The following is a 23,171-nucleotide window of genomic DNA, read 5'->3' on the forward strand; positions in this document are numbered from 1 at the left end:
GAACAATACCGGATGAGGCATGAGAGAGGTATGAGAAATATCCAATGGGATTAGTGTCAGGTCCTCAGGAGGCCTTGGCCTTTGGACTAGGTCAAGCCTGCCCATGAAAGTAGGGAATTGCTTGGTGCTGGGGGAGCAGCTTGTGTGCTTGAGTGGGGAATGGAGAGCCACAGGCCTCACGCCCACAAAGATGAGGAGGCTCCACCTAACAAACACTGCAGGCACACAGAGCTACCAATGGTCTACAGACACAGGAACAGCCAGGAAGCAGACTGCCCTTCTGCTCCTTTGGTTGGCTTTCTTCCTCTCCTGTTCTGAAGGTTGGGTTTGCTATCCTGGAAACACATGGGTCCTGTGAAGTCCACCCGAGCACCTGCAGCAAGTTATCAAGGCTTTGAGTTCTCCCAGTCCAGGAGTCCAGGGGATCAATCTGATGATGTGTCACTGCCCTCCAGGGTCCATGCTCTGTACTAATGAGGAAGCATTTTCTGTCTGTCCTTATTTCTATCAGATAGGGTTCAAAAGATAAGACCCCCAAGCACGTGTGTGTGGATGGCTTGTCAATCATGCCAACAGTCACCAGGGGAGAAGCCCAGTTTTTTACCTGCTATTCCCTTTGGTAGGAAATAACAAGCGTCTTCATGCTGAAAATCTCCCCAAGGGGCCAAGAGGGCACCATCCCAGGCCCAGGAAAAGGGAAAGGGAGCAGCTCCTTAAAGCCTGTATAGAAATTCAGTGAGGTTGGTCAGCAAACACCTCTGAATTTCCCTTCCCTCCTGCAGAAAGTGAAAGAATCCAGATTATCCCCTCCCTCCCCTTAGAATGTGAAAGAAAACATTCTTGAAAGTAAATAAAATGCAAATAACTCAGAAGTGTAAATTACACTGAATTATGCAGTGGAGAGCAGCCAGGGTGAATGCACAACAAAAGACCCAGCTAGGCACCTGAGGCTTTCCCTGTTTACTCCAAGAAAAGTCTTATTAAAGGCCAGAGTTTGTTCCAACAGGATTAAAGAACGGGCTAATCTTATTAGGCAACTGTTTCCTAAGCACATTTTATTTTTGTTCCACACCAAAAATAATTTCTGAAGCAGCGCTCAAAAGGTATTAATCAATTTTCTTCCAAAATGGCCAAGAAGAGAGACTAAAATAACGTGTTGATAATTGCATCAATTCCCAAAGCGCCCTTCACTGACTTGCTATGCTTTTAAATGTCCCCTATCCACACTGATCAATTCCCCCACATTCTCCCCATAATGATTATTCTATTCTCGTTACAAAGAAAAAGGACCAAGATGATGTGTGACTCTGCAGAGAACAAAGGACAGGTCTCCGGCCTTGGATTGCGGAGCCTGTAACTGGTCACATGGAAACACAAATAAGAGAATTTTATAATGTCTTATAAATTAAACCTGTTGTTATTCATGCAGCCACACAAGAATGCTGTGACCTGAGGCAGTGGGTCACTCTGATGATACTGTTCATGGGACCTAGGATCTATCTGGATTTAAGGGTTTTCTAAACCCTATACTCTCCTGGGGACAGGGGCGTGTGTCTCTAATGGAATCCCAGGGACCCACTGGCACACAGCGCAGAGCTCTGGGAAGAGTTCTGGGCTGCTCTCCAGTGCCCCCTCTGGACACCTGAGAGACTTGCTTCTCTGCACTAAGGGAAACACACCTGTTAGGGCAGCTAAGTGGACCCTTGAAGGAAATTCCCATTTCCTCAGATCAAGAGTCCCCAGACCATCTAAGGAGAGGGGTAAGCGGCTAAAGGAAGGTTCTGCGCAAGCCCTGCCTGCAATTCCAGTTTTTCCTTAGGCAGCCTTAATACTAACCTGCCCTCTTCGGTAACCATGGAAACAGGAGCTGTCTGCCAGCCTTATTCAACAGACACATGCCTCCTGTTGGCAGCAGCACTTGGCTCAGAGGGATGAGAGAGTGAGTGCAGTGCCCCTTTTCCAAAGTCTCTGCCCTGATGAGATGATGAGGCCCCCAGTGTGGCGGGTAGACCCCCTCTGACGGGCACTGTAGGATGGGTGTGGTAGCAGCTTTCTGCTTTTCACTGACTCAGGGCATCCAGGAAACCATATTGTCTATAACCCCCGACTCTTCCCCAAAGCCAGCCACCCCAGACCCTGGACATGAAGCCTTAATGGAGGAACTCTCAGACATTGTCAAGAAGCCTCTTGGTCAGTGACAGGGCCCTTGGTCTGAAAACTGGAGGGCACCGGTCCAAGGCTGCAATGCCTCACTCATCCCTGTCCACGGTGAACAGACTCAGAACATCAGCTGGGGGTAAACATTAGCTATTGTGCCGTGGTGACCAAAACAGCTCAACCTCTCATGGCAACAGAGATTCTGAGATTTTTCACATGCAACATACATACTCTCTGTCTCACACAAATCCTTCTTGGGTATATGTGTGTGGTGCTGAGGATTGAACTCGGGGCCTCACTCATGATTAGCAAGTGTACTACCACTAACCCCTTTCTGGTTTTTGGTTTCCACTAAGCCCCAGGGATCTAGCTCTTGGTGAACAAAGACATCTTTAATGGCCCAGGGAGGAAGGCCCAGGAAACCAGCTCTGGTTCTCCTGGTGACAGAGGAAGAAGGGAAAGGCAACTTGGCTCTGTGCCCCCAGCACCTGTATGGTAGGTAGCACATCGCGGTGCCCTCTGCAGGCTCAGCTCCCTGGAGAGCAGTGTGCCAAGGGCTTGAGAAGGGCAGGGCCAGAAGAGAGGCAAGTGATCCGCAGCCCCGCCTTCCAAGGCTTCCCCAGACACCTGCCACGTGTCTGCCTGATTCTGAACAAATGCAGCCCTCTCTGACTTCACTGCTGCAAAGTAAACCATACAACTGTCCTGTTTCTTGCTTTCAGTAAACTACAGGAGCCGTTCAACACTTAGCTTACAAGGTGGGCTTTGTGGGGGATGATTTTACCCAACTCTAGGCTAACATAAGTGTTCTGAGCAAGGTAGGCTTGACTAAGCTATGATGTTTGGTAGGTTAGGGGTATCAAGTACATTTCGATTTAGGGTATCTATTTCTCTCCCCCCACCACCCACCTCTCTCTTGAAATGTTCAGGATGGAATTCTGGCCTTCATGCATACCAGGCAAGTGCCCGACCACTGAGCTACAACCCCAGCCCTGATAGGTTCAATTTATAATAGGTTTATTGGGACATCACCCCATTATAAGTGGAGGGACATCTATAAACCAGGAGGAGCACACCTTCAGACAAACAGCTACAGGGCCTTAGGGAACAGGGCCAGGAACTCACTGAGAAAGAAGGAAAGAGACCACCTCCTTTTTAGGCCAGACAGAGCAGCTAAAGCTGCCAGAGATGTTTTCCTATACATAAACATGATTTATTTCTTGCTCCAAATGGGAATGTAGATGGGACTCAGTGGGAGGGCAGTAGGCAATGCTGGCCAAGCTCTTGGACTGCTCTGAGTTGTTCGCCCTAGTGAACACAGAGATGCATTTAGGAGTGTTTGCTGTACACATCTCAGCCTGACAGTTTCCCCAGATTCCTCAAGGGGATGAAAGATATGGCTGTTAAATGATCTCTGTCCGGAAGCAATATTGATCTGCCCAGCACACAAAGAGACTAAGTACAGTCTTCACAAACAGATTTCTCTCTACTGGGCCTCATGTCATTCCCCCCCCCCCGCCCCCGCCCCCTATAATTTTCTCTTTCTCTAACCAGCTATTAAAATTGTATAACCAAATGATGTAAAGCAAAATTAGGCACCCAGCCCTGATCTTGCTTTCTCGCATTATCATGTACCATTCTATCTGTTACACCCTACCCTTCCATCACTACCACCTATTTCCTGGTATTACCCCAGGAATCCTATATTACATAAGCTCAATTTTCTGTTGTTTTTAGCATGAAGGTAAAATGAAAAAGAATATGCAAAAGATGTTATTCCAACTTCTCAAATAGTAGACAACTATCTGGCAGACTAGCTTGTTTGAGCAGAAAGCCATGGACCATCTCCCAAGCAAAAGGCAGAACTGTAATGCTTTACATAAGATTGCAGGGCTTTCTATAACTCCTGAAGCCCGTCATACACACCTGGAAGCATCACCCAACCCATCTGAGATGATTCGCCACCTACTCCCTGAGCTTTTTTTGGTTCCACACTTACCATGCAGGCATCACCAAGAGCAATCATTTCTGTCTGTCATCTCAGGTTTTCTTTGCTGTACATTTTGCTCTTTTCCTTCCTCCCAATTTTGGTAAGTGTGAGCTCCCAAGCAGCTAATCAGCAATGACCACAACAGCATGGCAGAGGCCCTTCCTACTGACAGTGGTGCTGAAAGGGACTGGGGAAGTCAGCATGGTCCTCAGAAGCCTCACCAGCCAGGAGGACCTGGGCTCTCTCTCATCCCCATGGACACTTTCTCCCACCTCACAAACACTTCTGCAAAATGGTATCTTCCAAGCCAGAGTTGAGACCGATATCTGCACGTGTCTAAAGTGGCTTTGGAACACACCCTGCAAGTGAGATGACAGAAGGAGAGTCAGGGTGGGTGCAAATCTTCACAGCACCACTAGCTAGCTGGGGTGCCCTGAGAAAGTACTTAACCTCTGTGGGCTGCAGGCCCCCAGGTCATCATGGGCATCAAGCGAGACAACAAACATAGAGCCCTGCACTCAACATCCAGCAGGGACTCAGCAAAACTGAGCTTCTTTTCCCTTTTGAAAGAGAGGATCACAACCCCCTTCTCCCCCACTGCTTCTGTGGAGCATGTGCCCACCCACATGCTGGGGTCACATGTACCCCTAAGAGGAAGGTGGACAATCTCCTCACCTTGAACCACTGGCCCTATCTGGTGCTTTCCTGACCTTTGAAAAACAGGGAATCATGAGGAGATGTTTAAGAGCTTTGAGCCCTAAAACATATTTTAGCCCTTAAATTTAAGAATTGAATATTAAGGGCTGAGGTTGTGGCTCAGTGGTAGAGCACTTGTCTTGCATGTGTGAGGCACTGGGTTTGATCCTCAGCACTACATAAAAGAGTAGATAAATAAAATTATTATGTCCAACCACTAAAAACATTTTTAAAAAAGAATTGAACATTAAAATTGCACATGCAATTTTAATTACACTTGCTTGGATGATCTTCTACTACAGAACCTTTGTCATTTTAGGAATTGTTTATATTAATAGGCAGCATGTATATCCATAGTATCTGCCACAAGGCTCTCCTGGGTCTATCCAGAGCCACTACGCTTTCCATGTAGCACCCCTGTTCAAGCCAATCTGTGGGATCCAGTGGGCACCCCTCCTGCATGGGCTCTGAGTGGCACTCTTCCTTTCCCACTGCCCCTGTACAGGGATGGTTAGAACTGGACTTCAGCCTACCTTCTGATTGGATGCCCTGCCAGATACTCACTCCTCCAACCCCTAACTAGCTTTCCAAGATGGATGGTTCTTGCCCTGGGAACAGGTCTTCCTCTGTGTTTAGAGTCCCCAGAGAATCACCTCCTGATTCCTTCATAGTTTGCTGGCCCATGTTACTGGGTTGTCTGATAGTAACCACTTCTAGAACCAGGACCATGCCTGGTATAACCCCACGGATGCCTGGTATAGCCCCATGGGTGCCTGGTATAGCCCCATGGATATACCCAGCTTCCTTTGCCCTGCCTTCTGCCTTATCTCTTCCTCTCAAGCCCCAAATAGCAGGAATCCAACAGAGTTATAGTATATTCTCTCCAAGCCATCTATCCCTACCCCCACCTATAGAGACTATCAATATTGATTGGACCAACCAGTCTGCAAGGAATGATGGGAAGCAGGAACACAGGGACAAGAGGTGGGTTCAGCAACATGTGAGAGGTAGATTGACTAACCCCACCCATTCCAGCCTTGGCAGAAAGTGGTCTTATGATTCCCTCCTTCTCTGTTGCCATGCAAATTCTATCACCTGCATTAAATACTTCAGTAGGAAAATATCCTTTTTTCTTGGTCATAAACTGATCATAGGCATTATCATCTGATGGACATACTGACTAATCCTGCATTTCTACCAAAACAACCATGATGATCAGTCCAGACTAGGAGCTGTTAACCTGAGGGTCTTGTGGGACTTCCACGAATCACTGAAAACTATACAAACTACTGTGTAAATATCTGTTAGCTGAGGAGAGGGTTCAATGCTTCTGTTCAATTCTCAAAGACCTACATGACCTAAAAGTCCCTACTGACCCAGAAAGACTTTCAGAGGAGAGTGAAAATATCCTGGAGGTCATGGACATGGTCAAAGACACAGAAGGCATTGGCTGGTTACCTTGGACGACATTGATCCGGCTTGCCAGGGCTGTGTCTGATAAGAGGAGGAGACAGCCTTGAGGCAAGCAGGGTCACAGCTCCTCAGTGCTACGGAGTAGCTTTAACTGAGTCTGAGCAGAGGGGAACTCCTCACAGCTGGAAGGGCTCGTTTGCCATTTCATGGTAAATGTGGAATACCTACAAGATCCACTCTCAGCAACCCCTCTCAACCTCAGACTGTAGGCGCACATTCAGGAAGACTGCAGCACTCACAGACATATTTTTGCCTCACCTACCAGTGTGCAAGGTCCCCAAGAGCCAGTATTTCTACAGAGAATTTTAGCACAGTGTCCCACTTACTACTCACCCTAGGAGATGGGCATTATCATCTCCATTCCACATGTGTCATCAGACAGTTGTTACGATTGATAGTGAAAACAATAGTGAATTAGAACCTGGCCCTATCTGAGGTGATAATGGAAGCATGGAGGACACCTGGTTGTCAGGAGGCCTTATCTTGTGCAAATTCAAAAGGAAGGTCTCCCTGCAACCATGTGGCTGACCTTTGCCAACACAGATGGCAGGGCTTATCTGGAATATGCCCAAAGACGTTAGGCTGCTTGTAATTAATAGGAGAGGGCACTACAGAGGGACGCTGAGATCCGAATCTTGAGAATCAGGAGGCAGCACAGCCTCCATGCACAGGTGCCAACTGGAGACCACGGTGGCACCTCTGTCGTAGATGGAGGCATGACCTACGCCCACTTCTCTACGGGAAAAGGCTGACTCAGAGGGTTACGTGCGTGGAAAGGACTGAAGTGCTCCCAGTCAGTTTTTTTTCCCACTTCCTTAACTACTGCCAAGCACAATGCTGCCTGGAGAAGTGACGTCCAGAAGGTCAGCATTTGCCTCTTTTTGCATCCAAGGTGGGGACAATAGGTTCCTTTTGCCATAGGTCAAAGAACAGTGCAGTCAAAGAACAGTATCCTTAAATGTGTACCTTCCCAAGTGGGTGGGTCGGCTGGGTAGAAGAAGGGAGAGTCCTAGGGCAAACAGCAGGAATCAACCCGGACAATTCTCCAGGAACACCAGGGTTGGGCCACTTGTGCTAATGGGTGGGAATCTTACCAAGGCCAAACTATAGCTCATTAGAGGGATCCACAGCCCCTGGCCCCCCCCCCACACACTTATAACAGCCATGTATCTGACAATTTAACTGTGAGGTAATGGATATTCAGCACATAATAAACCAAGAGGTAGGTTTAAAATAGAAAAAGGTAGACATAGGACTTGAAAAGATAGAGAAAATATTTCTATAAAACAGTATTCATGTGCCAACCTTTTATATATTTGCCCTGAGTAGCCAGAGGTAATAGAGATAATTAGAAAAATAGCCTAATATACTTCTGATCCTGAAAAATGCGGGGGGGGGGGCATAAATAGCAGAATGTGGTTATGGTATTAAAAAGCTTTATTGGACAGCACCTGTAGTCCAGCTTGGAATGGATTTGTGAGCCAATCTGTGAACACTGAACACTGAATAAGCCAGGGCCAGACATGTGACCTACAAGAGACAAACACCCTGGGATTTTTCAAACTGGAACAGAGCAAGTTTCCTCTTGGACCATAAGCTTTACTGAGATTATAAGCCTAGGGCAGCCTAAGCCATGTGCCCACAGTGCAGAGAAGCTGATCTGCGAGAATGTAGCTCATGTACCAGAGAAGCAGATGCAAGAGACTGGGAGCCCTTATGATATTGTCCTTCAGTCGGGTACAATGGCACATGGCTATAGCTCAGCAACTCGGGAGGATGAGGCAGGAGAATCATAAGTTAGAGGCCAGCCTCAGCAACTAAGTGAGAATCCACCCCATGCAACTCAGTGGTAGAGTGCCCTGGGTTAAAACTTTGGTATCCATCTCTCTGTCACCTCTGTCTGTCTCTCTATCCGCCACCACCCCCCAGAGATGTTTTTCTTCCTAGGAATTACTGACTCAAGCTACTCAGCCCTTGCTATTCCCAGGGGTAAGTTTCCTAGCTCGAATTATCAGTTTTAACTTACAGGCACATCTTATCACAGTGTGATTAAAACTTGAGGTCAAGATGTAACACACTGTGTTAGGCTGTCTTGGAATTTAGATTCATGTCATCTCTGTATCTGAGAACTGCTAAAGAGGAGCCAACGTCAACCGATGTTACAGAAAGATGCGCACTGTATTCCCATCAATCATAGAGCAGTACACTGGTGAGTCAGTAACAGGTGGGAATTAATGATGTCTCCCACCCTGCTCCAGGGACATTCATGAAAGAACTCGGTTGTTGTGTTTGCAGAGATGAAAAAGACATGGATTTGCCTCTAGGAAAAGGGGTTCATGCAGTTGGGAAGTCCTGTGTTGCTAGGTGCAGGTGTGAGTCCTGCTCCCACACCCAGCCTCTCTCCCAGGCTACAGGAATCCATGAACTAAGCGCACGCTTCACCCTGCTTACCCGGCAGTGGCACCAGCCTGACCTCCTGGAAGAGGTTTCTAAAAGGCTGTGACATTTGGAAAACTGTAGCATCTGATTCAGAGGTACTGACTAAAACAGTCTCTTGCTGAGGCCAGGTGATCTTTACTAGGTATGATCATCAAGAAGGGCAATTTATAGAACAGGAAATTTATGTCATCCCCAAATTTCATTCAAATATTCCCAAAATTTGCTCTGTAGACCAACCTGGAAGGACCACAGAAACCCTGGCTCTCAGACTGTCGCCCTCTAGAGGTTTCCCTTTCCTGCACTCTTGTTCTGTGTACCTGATGAGGAGACCCAGCTCCAGACCTGTCTTCTAGGGTCTGGCTGCTGAAGCACTCATTAAAACAAATGGTATCCTTGCCCACTGGCCTTATTCATCATTGTCACCAAAAGCCCAGCACAAAATGCCTGAGCAGGACAGAGTCTCAGAGAACATCTAGAGAGGGCATAGGGATTCTCAACCTGGGGTTCACAAATACCTTGGAAGTCAGATGTGCAATACATGTGCATACATATTTCTAGAGACATGATTCTCATTCATCATATATGCAAAAAGGAAGGAAGGAACTCTCTCACCCTCCCTAACGCAGTTCAGAGCCACACAGGCATGAGGGATGACTGCCACACTCAGGTTACACTTCTCACTGGTGAACCAGCCTTGCCAGCCTCTGACTGCACTAGACTGCTTCCCACTTCCGTCATTTTATTCCCTCAATCTGTGAACAACCTGGGACCCCCCAAACTGGGAGAAATACTCAGAACACAGTCATTCCCTAGGTCTACCACCTGTGCTCTGCTCAAGTAATCCTGAAGCCAGGAGACAGGCTTTGACCCTGTTCTACCCAGACCCCTTAAAGTAAAGCAGAAAGGGAAGAGGTTGGGTCAGAATGGGCTCAGTGGGAGCACACAGACCCCTTCCTAAGACCACCACCTGGGCCTGGGAAAAATAAGAATCCAACTGGGGACTGGCAGTCACAGGAAGCAGCCCATCGGCTTCATCATCTCTTCTGCACAGAAAGCTCTTTTGACAGTGTGAATGGGGGCTTTATAGTGTAAGTTCTCATCCACAGGCTAATAAATATGTGAAATGGCCTCTCGGACCAGGTTCCTGCAGCCTGGACACTGAGGTCATTCAAGAAACAATTAGATGCCATCTGGAGAGAGCGGGGACTCCAAAGGAAATTGCCTCCAAGGGCCAAACAGCATGTTCTCATTCCCAGAGTCTGACACATCCTTATCTTCATTCACATAAAAGACGAGATGGAGCTCGGCCAGCTAATCCACACTGGGAGCACAGAACGAGCAAATGCTGCTGCAATTAATAAGAGCTTAAGGATCAGGAGAATGCTCGTTTGCAGCCTGCCCCAAGTAAATTTAGCCTTTAAATGAATTTATCCCTCGATTGTACTTCCACATCCAAGCTGAATGTCTTTGCCATAAACCAGGCCTTGGCCTCACCAAGCTTTGGGTTTTCAGGTTTTAATACAAAGTAATTAGAGCAGAACAGCAACTGCTTCTGGCCCAGCTCTTTACAGTATATAATAAGCAAGGACTCGGTTATGTCAGAGTTAGTAGTCATGGAGGTTTCACAATCCATTCCAGTCTAAGGAACAGGCCTACCCCTGTGAACTCTTCTAGGATAGATTCCCCATTTTTCTGATTTTTAAATGAAAATTTAATGTCTTTTCTATATTAATAATCAGGGTCTTTAATAGGAAATCAAGTGTTGGGTAAGCTAGGTTTAAAAGGAAAACTTGGCTAGAGGAAAAAATATGGATTTCAATAAGCAGCAGGAGGTTCTCTGCATTTTAAGTGTTTGTGCAGCTTTTAGGCTTTTAAGTAGCAGGGGACCCTCTAGTCCACTGGTGATCAAGGTGTTCTGCAGGCCCAGAAGGGTCTTTCAGGGAATCCAAGAGGCCATTAGTATTCATAAGAGTACTGAGCCCCCGACCCGCACCAGTTCACTGGGTAGACATTTATATGGAGGGTACAAAAGCGAAATTGCTGAAAGCAGGGAACAGACACCACACTGTCCTAGCTGTCATCGCACTCTTGACCACCATGAGGTCAGAGCATGTAGGAAAAAATAGCCAGTTCCACCTAGGAAGTCCCTGATAAAGCAGGAAGAATTACTCATGTTGCTGAACTCAGCCCTGAGCGCATTCCACAGGTCGGAGGGCAGCAGGGCAGCGGGTGGCAGTGGTGGTGGGGCACACCAGGGCACGGTGGCTGCCTACAGGGGTGGTGCACAGCTGCTTGTTCAAGGAGCACCATTTTCACTTCAAAGAATATCTGACAAACTATGGTGATTCACACTTGGGTATTCATCTGGCAGACATTTTCTGAAAAACCAATGAGGGAGGCCTGTAGCTTCAAGGAAACTAACTGAAAACATTTGTTGCCAAGGATAAAATTTGAACTTTCGAGTAAAAATTAGAATTTTGGAAAAGTTGTACTCACCACCAGTTTGACAGCTTTCCAATACTTTAATGACTTTTCTGAAAAGTTCGGTGGTGATATTAACAAATGTGAGTTTCTGATATTTCATAGTGAAATATTTTAACATTTGGAAGATCTACATAACTCAATAAACCAATATTTTTCAAATGACCAATGCATGATGGTGCAAAATCGTGCATAGGTAAGTGATGCACTCAGATTTCGAGGAAGGTAGACCAATGGATTTTAAAGGAACAGAGTGAAAAGACCATCAGTATGATTTCAGACTCAATTTTGCAATCAGTCTTAAGGAACTACAGCAGCCAGGTGTGGTGGTGCAGGCCTGAAATTCCAGCGACTCAGGAAGCTGAGGCAGGAGGATTGCAAGTTCAAGGCCAGCCCCAGCAATTTAGTGAGGCCCTAAGCAATTAGTGAGACCCCGTTTCAAATTTAAAAATATAAAGGGCTGGGGATGTGGCTTAGTGGTTAAACGCCCCTGGGTTCAAGCCCCAGTAACCAGCACCCCCACCCCAAGGGAGTATCAAATAGTATCTATAATTATTGGAAAAGGTTATTAAAATACTTTTCTTTTGGGCTGGGGTTGTAGCTCAGTGGTAGAGCACTTGCCTAGTATGTGTGAGACATGGGGTTCAATCCTCAGCACCACTTGAAAATAAATAAAATAAAGGTATTGTATCTGTCTTCACCTAAAAAAAAAGTTAAACAAACAAACAAACAAACTTCTTTTTTTTTGAACTACATATCAACGTGAGGCCAGAGTTTCTTCAGCGTTCAACCAAAACAACATAACATAACAGACAGAATGCTAAGGCAGGTGTAAGAATCAAGTTGTGTTCTATTAGGCCAGGCACTAAAGACATTTGCAAAAATGTAAAACAATGCCATCCTTACCACTAAACTTTTTTTTTTTTTGTCTTGGAGAAAGATTTTTTTTTTCATAACAATATGCTATTTTTCTTCTGTGTAAGAGGTTTATTAGATTAAAATGAGTAAGATAATTAAATACGAAATGTTCATTAAATAAAAATGAATTGAGAAAATATTTTAAAAATTCCTCCATCTTAAGTTCTAACATGATGAACATAAATTGCTACAAACCACATAACAAAAGCTTTTTAGATCCTTATTCATTTTGAAGAATGTAAAGAGATCGTGAGACCAAAGAGTTTAAGAATTCTTCCCTAAAATGTGTAAGCTCTTTGTTTTAGATAATTCTGATTGAGCCACAAATTTTCAGCATCATATTTATAGGATAAACTAAGATATAAAAATAGTGAGGTATTTTAATTTTACAAGCAACTGTGTCATAAAACACTGGTGAAGGAAACTTGTAGACAGAGAAATGTGAGGGACAAGAACGTCCTCTTAGTTGTCAGGACATTTATTCTGTCCCGTTTTTATCCAACACTTAATCATTCTCCTCCTACGTTTTCATCTTAGAGGGAATTCTTTCACAAACGCAAGCAAGCCATCTCGGTGGACAGCAAGAGCACTCTTCCCCTAGCTCCCCTCCTCCCTTCACCCCCCACATCCAGTCCATCAGGAAACCCCCGTGGCTCTGCCTTCATAGTACACACCCACCTTCTCCACCACCTTCCCGGCCATGGCAGGTCCCCTGAAATCTACTAGCAACACAGAAGCCACAGTGAACTTGGGACAGCTTCCCACGTCACTTTGTAAAAATTAAAGTCCTCAGGGGCACAGTGAAGGAGGAGGCCTGAGATCCCTGTGACTCAGGAAGCTGAGGCCAGCCTTGGCAACGCAGTGAGACCCGGTCTCAAAATAAGTAGGTAAGGAAGTAAATAAGTCAATAAATAAAGGGCTGAGGGTGAAGCTCAGAGGTGAGGTGTTTCTTGTTCAAGCCTCAGTACTGGGGAAAAAAAAATTTTTTTTAAAGTCCTTACTTTGCCCTGAAGGCCTAGCAACCTGCCTTGAGCCCCCGCTTCTTTACTGGGTCACATCAGCCTCCCCTACAACAGCTCAAGTTCATCCTTCCAGCCCCTCTGGCTTCCTGTTGCTCCACTCTGGAAAAGGCAGGCTCTGGCTCCACACGCCTTTGGCTTTCTTTTGCTCTTAGACATTAGAGCTTACTTACCCCTCCCTCATAAATCCTAACCCCAGTGGGACCTGGTGCGTACCTGTAATCCCAGCATTCAAGAGGCTGAGGCTGGAGGATCCCAAATTCAAAATCAGACAGGGCAAATGTCAGTCGGAAACTGGTTTAAATATAACTGAATTTCATATAATAGAACACAGGCTGAGTAACCCTTATATGAAACAACTGCTGAAGTATTTCATGTTTCAAAGTTTTTCAGATTTTAGAATATCTGCATATTTATAATGACGTTATCTTGGAGATGGGACCAAAGTATAAACATGAAACTCATGTATGTTTCATATATACCCTCCACACACACACAATCTCCTGAAGATAATTTTATACAATATTTTAATAATTTTGTGCAAGAAACAAAGCTTCATGGCATAGAATTTTCCATTTCTGGCATTAAGAGTTGATGCTCAAAAGGTTTCAGATTTTGAAGCATTTTAGATTTAAAATTTTTGGATTAGGGATGCTCAAACTGTACCACAGAGCCATTCAAAAGAAGGAGTTGAAACCACAGAGCTAACACAGAATAATGTATAACAAAAAAGGCTGCAAAGTGGAACCAACCTAGGTGCCTTTCAACAGATGAATGTGTGAAGAAACTGTGGTATATACAGACAATGGAATATTACTCAGCCTTAAAGAAGAAGGAAATTATGGCATTCATTTGCCATAAATGGATGGAATTGGAGAATATTATGTTAAGCAAAATAAGCCAATCCCAAAGAACCAAAGGTTGAATGTTTTCTCTAATATGTAGATGCTAATTCATAATAAGGCATGGGGAGATGGGAAAAGAGGTTTTTTGGACTATACAGAGGGTAGTGAAGGGGGGGAAAGGGTATGGGGGCAGGAATGATAGTAGAATGAATCGTACATTATTACCCTTTGTGAATATATTATTACATAACCTGTGTAACTCTATATCATATACAACCAGACAAATGAAAAGTTATATTCCATTTACGTATGATGTATCAAAATGCATTCTACTCTTATGTGTAACTAATTAAAGCAAATTAAAAAAAAAGTTTTCAAAGCAATATATGGCTATACATTATTTTTACAACAAATAAACAAAATTCTTCTCAAACTCAACCTCATTCTCCTAACAAATTGACCATCTTTTCTCAGTTTCCCAAGAACACTTGAAGCTTCCTCACTTCCATTCAAGGCATATGAGAGAACCTGCTTCCCCTAGGACTCCTACTGCTCTGTCCCATTCATTGTCTGGGTACACACTGATCCATGGGTGCAGGGTCTCCGTGCTCAATCTTGAATGTGCTGACATCCATCCTCTGCCTTGTGTAATACCAACTTCCTTCTTGATGAGTTGCCAGGGTGGTGTGTGTGTGTGTGTGTGTGTGTGTGTGTGTGTGTTTCAGATCTCAAATCACAACCCAAATACAAGTTCTTCCAAGGAAACTTCCTGGTTATCATAGGTAAAACTGTAGGCCAAATGCCATTCCCTTCCTCAAAATTCCTGTATATTAGTACTGTAACATTTTAGAGCCCTTTTTTCAAGAATATTAGACAATTCTATCAGTATAATGCCTTGACAGCTTTAATCTGCCTTTTATATAAAGCCATATATTTTTACATATTGTAAATACAACCCCTTTTGCCTTTTTAAAATTTTTTGAAATATTTTTTTAGTTGTTGATGGGTCTTTATTCTGTTTATTTCTAGGTGGTGCTGAGAATCGAACCTAGTGCCTCACATATGCTAGGCAAGCGCTCTACTACTGAGCTACCACTCCAGCTCCCCTTTTGCTTTCTTTATATGTGGTAAACACATCCCTTCTTTCTGAAGTTGAAATATCATGGCACACGATTATATTTAATATTAAAAGCTCTCAAAATATTTAGAAACTGAATTGTAGTCCAATGCACGCTTGAGACACCTGATCACCACTAGAGGGCAGAGTACAACAGCAAACGATTCCAACACAGAAAAATCGTCACCTCACATTTGGTGCCCAGGCAAATAATGGGTCCATATTGTTGATAGCAAGGTCTCCTAACGGGGATGATCCACAGAGGTTGCCAGAATTACATTTCTAAAAATCAATGTATCTCTCTGATTAATAGGTGAGTCTTTAAGGTCATGACAGTGACCCCACATTTTCATTCTGTCTGAAGTTAGCAAGAGAAAATGAGAGTAGGCTGAGGTCAGGCGTGGGAACCTCTTCACTGTCTTGAAACAGAAACACTGAAGAATTTCTAGAAATCTTTTTTGAGACATCAGTGTTGCTTGGCTTGGGAAACAAAGATCTTTGTAATAATTTTATTCTCACTTCCCTCTATTTAAATGCTCTTTGCATCTGTGGTGTCACTAAGAGGACAAGAAAAGGTCCTGGCCCTCAGAACTCACATTCTAGTGAGAAGTGTTTGTTTGTTTTTGTTTGTTTAGAGTAAATAAACAAAATCTGGGACAAGTGCTATGCGGACGGTATAGAGAGTCTGGGACAGTGATGGGCAGGCTGCTTTCAGTAGGGAAGCCAGAGAAGGTCTTCCTGAGACAATGACAACAGAGTATGGTTGAGAGCTGGAGTGACCATCACTAACTAGAATTTACTATATACCAGGCACTGTGCTACGAACTTAACCTGTATTAACTCATTTAATCCTCAGATTCTCCCATTTACTGTTAAGGAAACCGAACTCTAGAGAATTTCAGTAATTTGCCCAAGGTCACACAACCAAGAAATGGGGTCGAGATGGGGTTTTGAATTTGCATTAGCTTCCTAGGATTGGAATGACCAACGACCACAGACTTGGTGACTTTAAAATAAAAATGTATTCTTTCACTATTTGGAGGCTAGAGTATTAGCAGAGCATGGTCTCTCCAAAGGCTCCAGGGGAGAAGACTTCCTTGCCTTTTCCTAGCTTTTGGAGGTCACCGGTGATCCTGGGTTGTCCTTGGCTTGTGGACACATCCCTGTAATCTCTGCATTTGTTGTCACAAGGCATTCCCCCTGTGTGTCTGTGTCTCTGTGTCCAAATTCCATTATTACTTCTAGCCACAACCATACACATACACACACACAAAAAAAAAACTCCAAACCCAAATAAAGAGAACTACAGAAATGCTACCTACACACTTGGATTCTTGCATATTATAGAAATAAATAGAATTAATATTTCTTTGATAGGAGAGCTTGGGCAGTTTAAGTAATTGTCAATATTCTAGTCTCAGGTTGGGTAACTGGTTTCAAAGCTGCTCATTGTGTTAGAAAAAAAATAAATGAATGGGTAAAGAAACGAAAGGTAAATAGAGGTGGGGGAAGTAACAAGATAAACAAACAAAATAAAACAAAAACCCCAAATTCCTTTCTTACAAGGATACCAGTCATGGGATTAGGGCAAACCCTAATCCAATATGACATCATCTGAATTTGATTACTTAATCTGCAAAGATCCTATTTCCAAATAAGGTCTCATTTGCAGGTACTGGGGTTAGAATTTCAACATATCTTTTCGGAGGGCCTCATCTTAATTTGGTTATATCTGCAAAGACCCTCTGACCAAATAAGGTCACATGTACAGGTTCTAGGGGTTAGGACTTCAAGGTCACATGTTCAGGTACTAGCGGTTAGGACTTCAAGGTCACATGTACAGGTACTAGGGGTTAGGACTTCAACAGATTTTTTTCAAGGGACACAGTTCTGCCCACAACATACTAGAACCCACTTCAAACCAAACAGTGGCTCTGCTTCAGAAAAATCTTCTAGGCCAAGGAGAAGGTAAAGAACCAGAGGCAGCAGGGAAAGCCAGGACAATGGACTGAGAGACTAAAGGGGACGGCAGGAGGTGAGGCTAGAGGGAGACAGACCACCTTGGATTTCATGTTCAGTTTGGAGTCCTCTCAGAAGCCCCAGTTTCAACTCTTGCTTGCCTGTTGGTTCCCAGTGTCTTTACCACCTCTCATGCTCTTTGGGGCCTCAGAAGAACCTTAAGCCAGGGAGGGTGGTGCCTCAGCTCAAGGGAAGCCTGCAGCACAGAACACAAGTTCAAGTGGAATGTGAATTTGCCCTACTCTACCCACTGGGCAGACCAGCTTCCTTCAGGCACCTCTGAGGGCAGCTCCAGGGTTTGAATTATCTTGAACATCACGTTCCGAAGGCCCAGGGAGAACACGATTCCACATGGAACTCTCCTTCCCTCTGAGTGGCTTTTGGCAAGAGGCCAGGACCGAGTGTGAACTCTGGAACTGCCCCTGCTTCCGTTTCGTTCCCTCACCTGCTCCATTCAGGTCCTGCCAGGATCTGTCAACTTGCCTAATAAAATGGGTCTTAATTCTCTAAAAGGCCTCCGGCACCTGGCCTTTCCATTTCCACTGCCTCTCTCTTAGATTAGGCTCTTGATAATGGTTCCCTCCTACCTGGTCTGACTAGACTGAACAATTAGGAACACATGCTATGAAGCTCGGAAATAACTGAGTGAGCCCATACGGAAAAAAAATCTGTAAGTGTAGCACTTTCTGCATCTGAACAGAGATCTGGTCTCACTGATGCAGGCCATCTCCTGTGGTAGCGGCACTTAACAGCTAAAATACAAGGTTTTAGCTCCTCCCCACTTCAGTGCGGAGGATGGAACCCAGGGCCATGCTATATGTAAGTGCCCTACCACAGAGCTATATCCCCAGCCCTTGGCTTGCTTTTCTTTTTGGGGGCACCAGGGATTGAATCCAGGGGCACTTAACCACTGAGTCACATCCCCAGACCTTTTTATATTTTATTTAGAGACAGGGTTTTGCTAAGTTGCTTAGCAGCCTTGCTAAGTTGCTGAGTCTGGCTTTGAACTTGAGATCTTCCTGCCTCAGCCTCCTGAGCCACTGAGATTACAGAAGTGCACCACCATGCTCAGTTTCTTGGCTTGCCTTTTAAAGTCAGGCTTACTGAATATAATTTACACTTGGTAAGTACCATGCTTCTTAGTACAATTCTGCAAGCTCTGATAAATGGTCAGTATGGTAACTATCACCACAATCAAGCAATTTCTATCGTTCCAAAAAGTTCCCTTTAACAGAGAACTTTCCCCCCAAATGCTTTTCAACCATTTATTTGTTTTCTGTTGCTTTAAGTTTACCTAAAGTATCATTGGCTGTCTATTTTGACTCAGCATGATGCATCTGAGGTTCATTCATGGTTCTGTGTGTATCAATAGGCTGTACCTCTTTATGGCTGAATAGTATGCCACTGTGTGGGTGTCCTACAGACTGTCCACCAATTGAAGGACATTTGGGCTGTTTCTAGTTTTTGTTAACGATGAATAATGTCACTATAAATATGTACAGAATGACTTTTATATGGACCTGTTCTTATGATAAGGTTTTCCTTTTTATAAGTGGCCACATTTTCACAGACCTGTCGGATAAGATTCCACTGAATGAGATTCTGTCCTCCACCCCAATTCTTCTGCCTTCCCACCCTGCCTCAGCAAATTTCTAAAACTGCAGTAACACTCAACTTCCCAAGTATATCTGCAGAGAAAGCTGCGGGGGCCGACTGGGGGGTGGCTGGATGGGCACTCTCTCCCTTTTACTCCTCTGAATGCGGGCCCAGAGCGAGCCAGGGCTGTTTCTCATTCACTGCTGGCAGTGTTTGATCTCTGGTCCCACAGGGGACAGGGCTGGCTCTGTGGATGTGCACACTCAGGCAAAAACCTGCAGAGCCAGCCAATCGGGCCATTATTTGGTTCATATAACTTGTTAAAATCTCACGGAATGTACAGGGTGCCTTTGTTTTTGTAAGTCCTTTTCATGAGGACTCTGTTAGCTGGCTAATTCAGAGCAGGCTGGCCTGTTTTCCTGCCCAAGAAAAGACTTTTCCTCAAAGGCAGCTATTTAACTGTGACCATGGCTGCGGCCATGTTGAGCACAAAAGGAGAGCTGAAGGAACCCGGCCCCTTCTCCTACAGCCAGGGCACTTATTCTTGGCGCTGGAATTCGCATAATTACTCCTCTTTTAATCTTCTGGGTGACCTAATGTATCCCTAGCCGACTGCAGGAAATGGCCTTGCTGAGATCTGAGCTGGGGAAGACTCATGTCTATAGTTAGAAGACCCTCTGGGAAGGAGCATTTGAGGGTTAACGCCACAAAAAGACAGCTTTTTAAGCCTCTCTGGGCTCCACTGTGCTCTGAAGCAAGGGCCCTGGTCCCCAACTCAGGACAACAGTTCCAGTCTTGTCCTTTCTTCTCCCAACCTGCAAGGAGCTCAGGGACTGCAAGTTGTTTTATGAGAGCTCAGAAGTGGGTCTAACAAGAATCCCCCCAAGGGTGACTACAAAAGAAAGAGGATATTTGTTCACTAGGAACCTAGCCAGGAACAAAAGGCTGCATTCCGTCCTGACACTTGCTTCTGCGGTCGCCTGGAGAGCAGGCCTTTGTCTGTGGCCCACATTGTGCTGTTCACAGTCTGCCCACCAAAAATCACTTGTGTACTCCTGGCTAATTTGAAAACGCAGGCATTCCAAATTTTCTTTTCTACTTCCCTAGATTTTTCAATTTTTTTTTTCTTATAGGCAGTGTATTTTAAAATGGAATCTATAGTAAACATTTTTTTCCTAGAAGACAACCACCTAGTTCTGCCCTTGCCAATCACTTCTTTCTCTTAAAAACAAAACGAGACACTTTAACCCACCCACAGAACAGAGACTCTTTACTGTCGGCCCTGTGAACCAAGAGGCTAAGAAGAATTAATCTTTAGCACAAAAAGAAAGATAGGTATAAAAGGGAATGAGATAGGAAATAATATGAATTTATAAAATTTAGTGCAAGGGGGGGTGGGCAACTCTTGAAGCTTCAAGTAGCTGCTGGATGAAAAAAATTAAAAGAATGGTAAAAGAATGAAAATAGAAGTTTTTATAGATTCAAAGGGGGTTACAAAAGTGAAACGATGGATCATGAAGAATAACACCAGAGAAGCACGCCGAGGCAAGGTCAGAGTGGAAAATTAGAAGTCTATTAAAGGACAGCAGAAAAGACTTCTCCCAGAGAAAGAAGGGGACCCAAGAGATGGAATCCGTGGAAGTGCGGTTGTCTCTCCATTTTATAGTTTTGGTGATGGAATGTAGGTGGGAAGTCCCGAGGGATGGGACACAGGTGGGCCAAAGAAGTAATCTGGGCAGGAAGGACTTCTGAGGCAGCATCTTCAAGTTTGCTGTTCATTAACACTTCTTTGGGATGGGCTATCTTCAAATCTGCTGGGGGCTGTTTCCTGGACTTCATTAACATGCCGAGAGTTGCTCAACTTTTCCAGAAATTCATTCTCAACATGGCCTCCATTTTAGATTTCACTCGATATTAGACCCGATTTACCTAACTACACTGACTACCTAATTTTAAATCTGGCTTCAATACCACCTTTGCTCCGATCAATATGGCACCTTCATGATCAAGAGTGACAGCATAGCTGGATGTGGTGGCACACACCTGTAATCCCAGTGAGTCAGGAGCGGGAGGCGGGAAGATCATAAGTTTGAGGCCAGCCTTGGCAACTTAGTAAGATCCTGTCTCAAAGTAAAATTTTAAAAAGGGCTGGGGATGGAGCTCTGTGATAGAGTACCTCTGGATTCAATCCCAATCCCAGGAATGGGAAGAGGTGAGAACATGACTAAGAACTCTTTACCACTTGCTAAATAATCGTCCCCTCCAGTCTGTCACAGGTATACAGATTCCTAAAAACATTCAGCTAAAAGGAACAAGAGCCCGCCTCAAGGTCTTGTACTTGTTGGGAGGTCCAGGGTCACACTGCTAATTAGAGCCAGCGTGTGGACCCAGCTCCCCTCCCTGGGGGACACACCAGGGGTGTGTTACTTGACGTCTCTATGGGCCCCCCCCCATCTGGAAAGGGGAATACACTGAGCTATGACCAATTAATAACATTAATTTATGACCAATTATTAATATTTTAACAGAACTATTTTAACAAATGTTTTAAGCAACCATCTGACACATGTCTAGGAAATAAATACATTTTAATGGGAGTGAAAATACAGCAAATTCAAAGGGGGATTAAGTAGACTGAACAGCCTCAAATTCAAAGCTCTTGCTTCCTAGCTATGCCCAGGGCTCCTCCTCTAAAATCAGTTTCCTCCTATTAAAAAAAAAAAAAATGTTGGTTTTTATCTAAGATCAGGTATGCTAGGTACGCAGAGGAAAATTCCAGAGCCGTGCACCACCAACCAAGTCAATCTCCACACAGTAGGCAGAGGAGGAAGGGGGAGCTACCAAAGAGATTTCTGCTTTCCCATCTGGAAGAAGCGTTTTCTTTCAGATATAGTGAAAAAGGATCAGTTTTATTTGAAGACAGAAAAGGGCTTCATGATTATACAAAACAGTTAAAATCAGACTTTTAAAATGACTGTGTTTTGAGCTACTGTGGAAAAAAAATAGTGAGGAGAGACAGAAAAAAAAAGTAGAAAAATAGAAAAACAAAACAAGGATCACCATGAAAAACTCCAAAACTCTCCTCCTCCAGAGGCCAGAATTAAAGTCTCAGAAACAGGAAGGAGATTCCAAATTCCCTGGGCTATGGATCTTTTATTTATTTTCCTATCACATAGGAACACCAAATTGAACCTTTAGGGTCTGGATGCTATTGGGAGGCCCAGCAGGAGTCCAGACATAAAAGAATCCCCCACTCCCAAAGAGCCCTGGGGCTTCCCAGCCTTGCAGGGCTCCCTTCATTCCACACTGGGAAGAACTGCAGTAACTAAGCAACCCAGAGATTGGTCCCTTTCACGCCACATTAATGTTTTGCACTACAAACCCTACATGGTGCTACAGGACACGGAATACAGACTGGACAGGACTGAGTTTTGGATTCTCCTCTCTCCAGCGCTATGGACTGTAGTCCCAGCCCCACTAGCTATGGGGGCCAGCCTCTGTGCCCTGTCTCCCCCAGATTCAAGGAGGCAGCAAGCAGTCCCAGAACTGGCTTCCTGTCTGGGCACTGGGGAAATCTGGTGAGGATGGTTCAAAAGTCTCCTGCAGGGAGGAGAGCAACACTAAAAGACAGTGAGGGACACACGGGACTGGAACTCCTAAGAGGATTAGTTCTGCTGTCCCTTGGCCACAGCTGGGTGATTCCATTGCCCAAAGAGACTTAGGCAGAGATCAGACTGCTCCCCAGTCATGGTCACAATGAATCCCTTAAAAATTTGGCATCTTGACTCTTATTTTTTAGGCCAGTAGATATAACCCTGCCAGAAGGGCCCTTCGTGATGCAGCATATTTCACATAAATTTTCCACTTTTCTCCATACCCAGAAGGCATTAAAGGAACTGGAGGATTGTAGGGGAAAAATCAGCTCAAAGTCAAGGGGACAAACTGGGTCTCTTTGTATGGACAACTCTCTCACCTCCCTTACTTTATCTTCAGTCAACCTCTAATCACAAGGCACCAGCTAGCACTGATTTATGAAGCCTTCATGGCACAAACAGCCAGGATCCAAAGGGCAACGAAGTCTGGAAGTGGCCCAAGAAGTCTGACACATGGGCCCCTTTGGACATTGGGGTCAGAGACCTCTATGAATGGGCTTCTAGAGACTTATTGCCCATGAAAGCAAACAAAAACCCTCCACATTGAACCAACAAATCCCCAAGCCATCTCTCTAGACCAAGGGCAAAAATGAGAAAGGAAAACAAACTTTGTTTTGCACTTAGGAAGGACACATTTTAAGGTTCTGATAAGATCCAGATCAGGTTAGGAGGGAAAAGCAACCTGCAGAATACCTCAACAAGACCTTGAAAATGACCCTCTGAGCCTCCATGTCTCACTGCCAGGGAAGAGAGAGAGGAGTTGAGATA

General features: G+C 44.7%; 1 protein-coding gene across 1 annotated transcript in view; it reads right to left on the minus strand.

Annotated features, from left to right (window-relative positions):
• Positions 1 to 23,171, minus strand: part of Bcar3 (BCAR3 adaptor protein, NSP family member) — a 114,031-nt gene that overhangs the window by 47,293 nt on the left and 43,567 nt on the right. The gene's annotated exons all lie outside the window — the stretch shown is intronic.

Source organism: Ictidomys tridecemlineatus, chromosome 11, assembly GCF_052094955.1.
Source record: "Ictidomys tridecemlineatus isolate mIctTri1 chromosome 11, mIctTri1.hap1, whole genome shotgun sequence".
Classification (NCBI taxonomy): Eukaryota; Metazoa; Chordata; class Mammalia; order Rodentia; family Sciuridae; genus Ictidomys; species Ictidomys tridecemlineatus.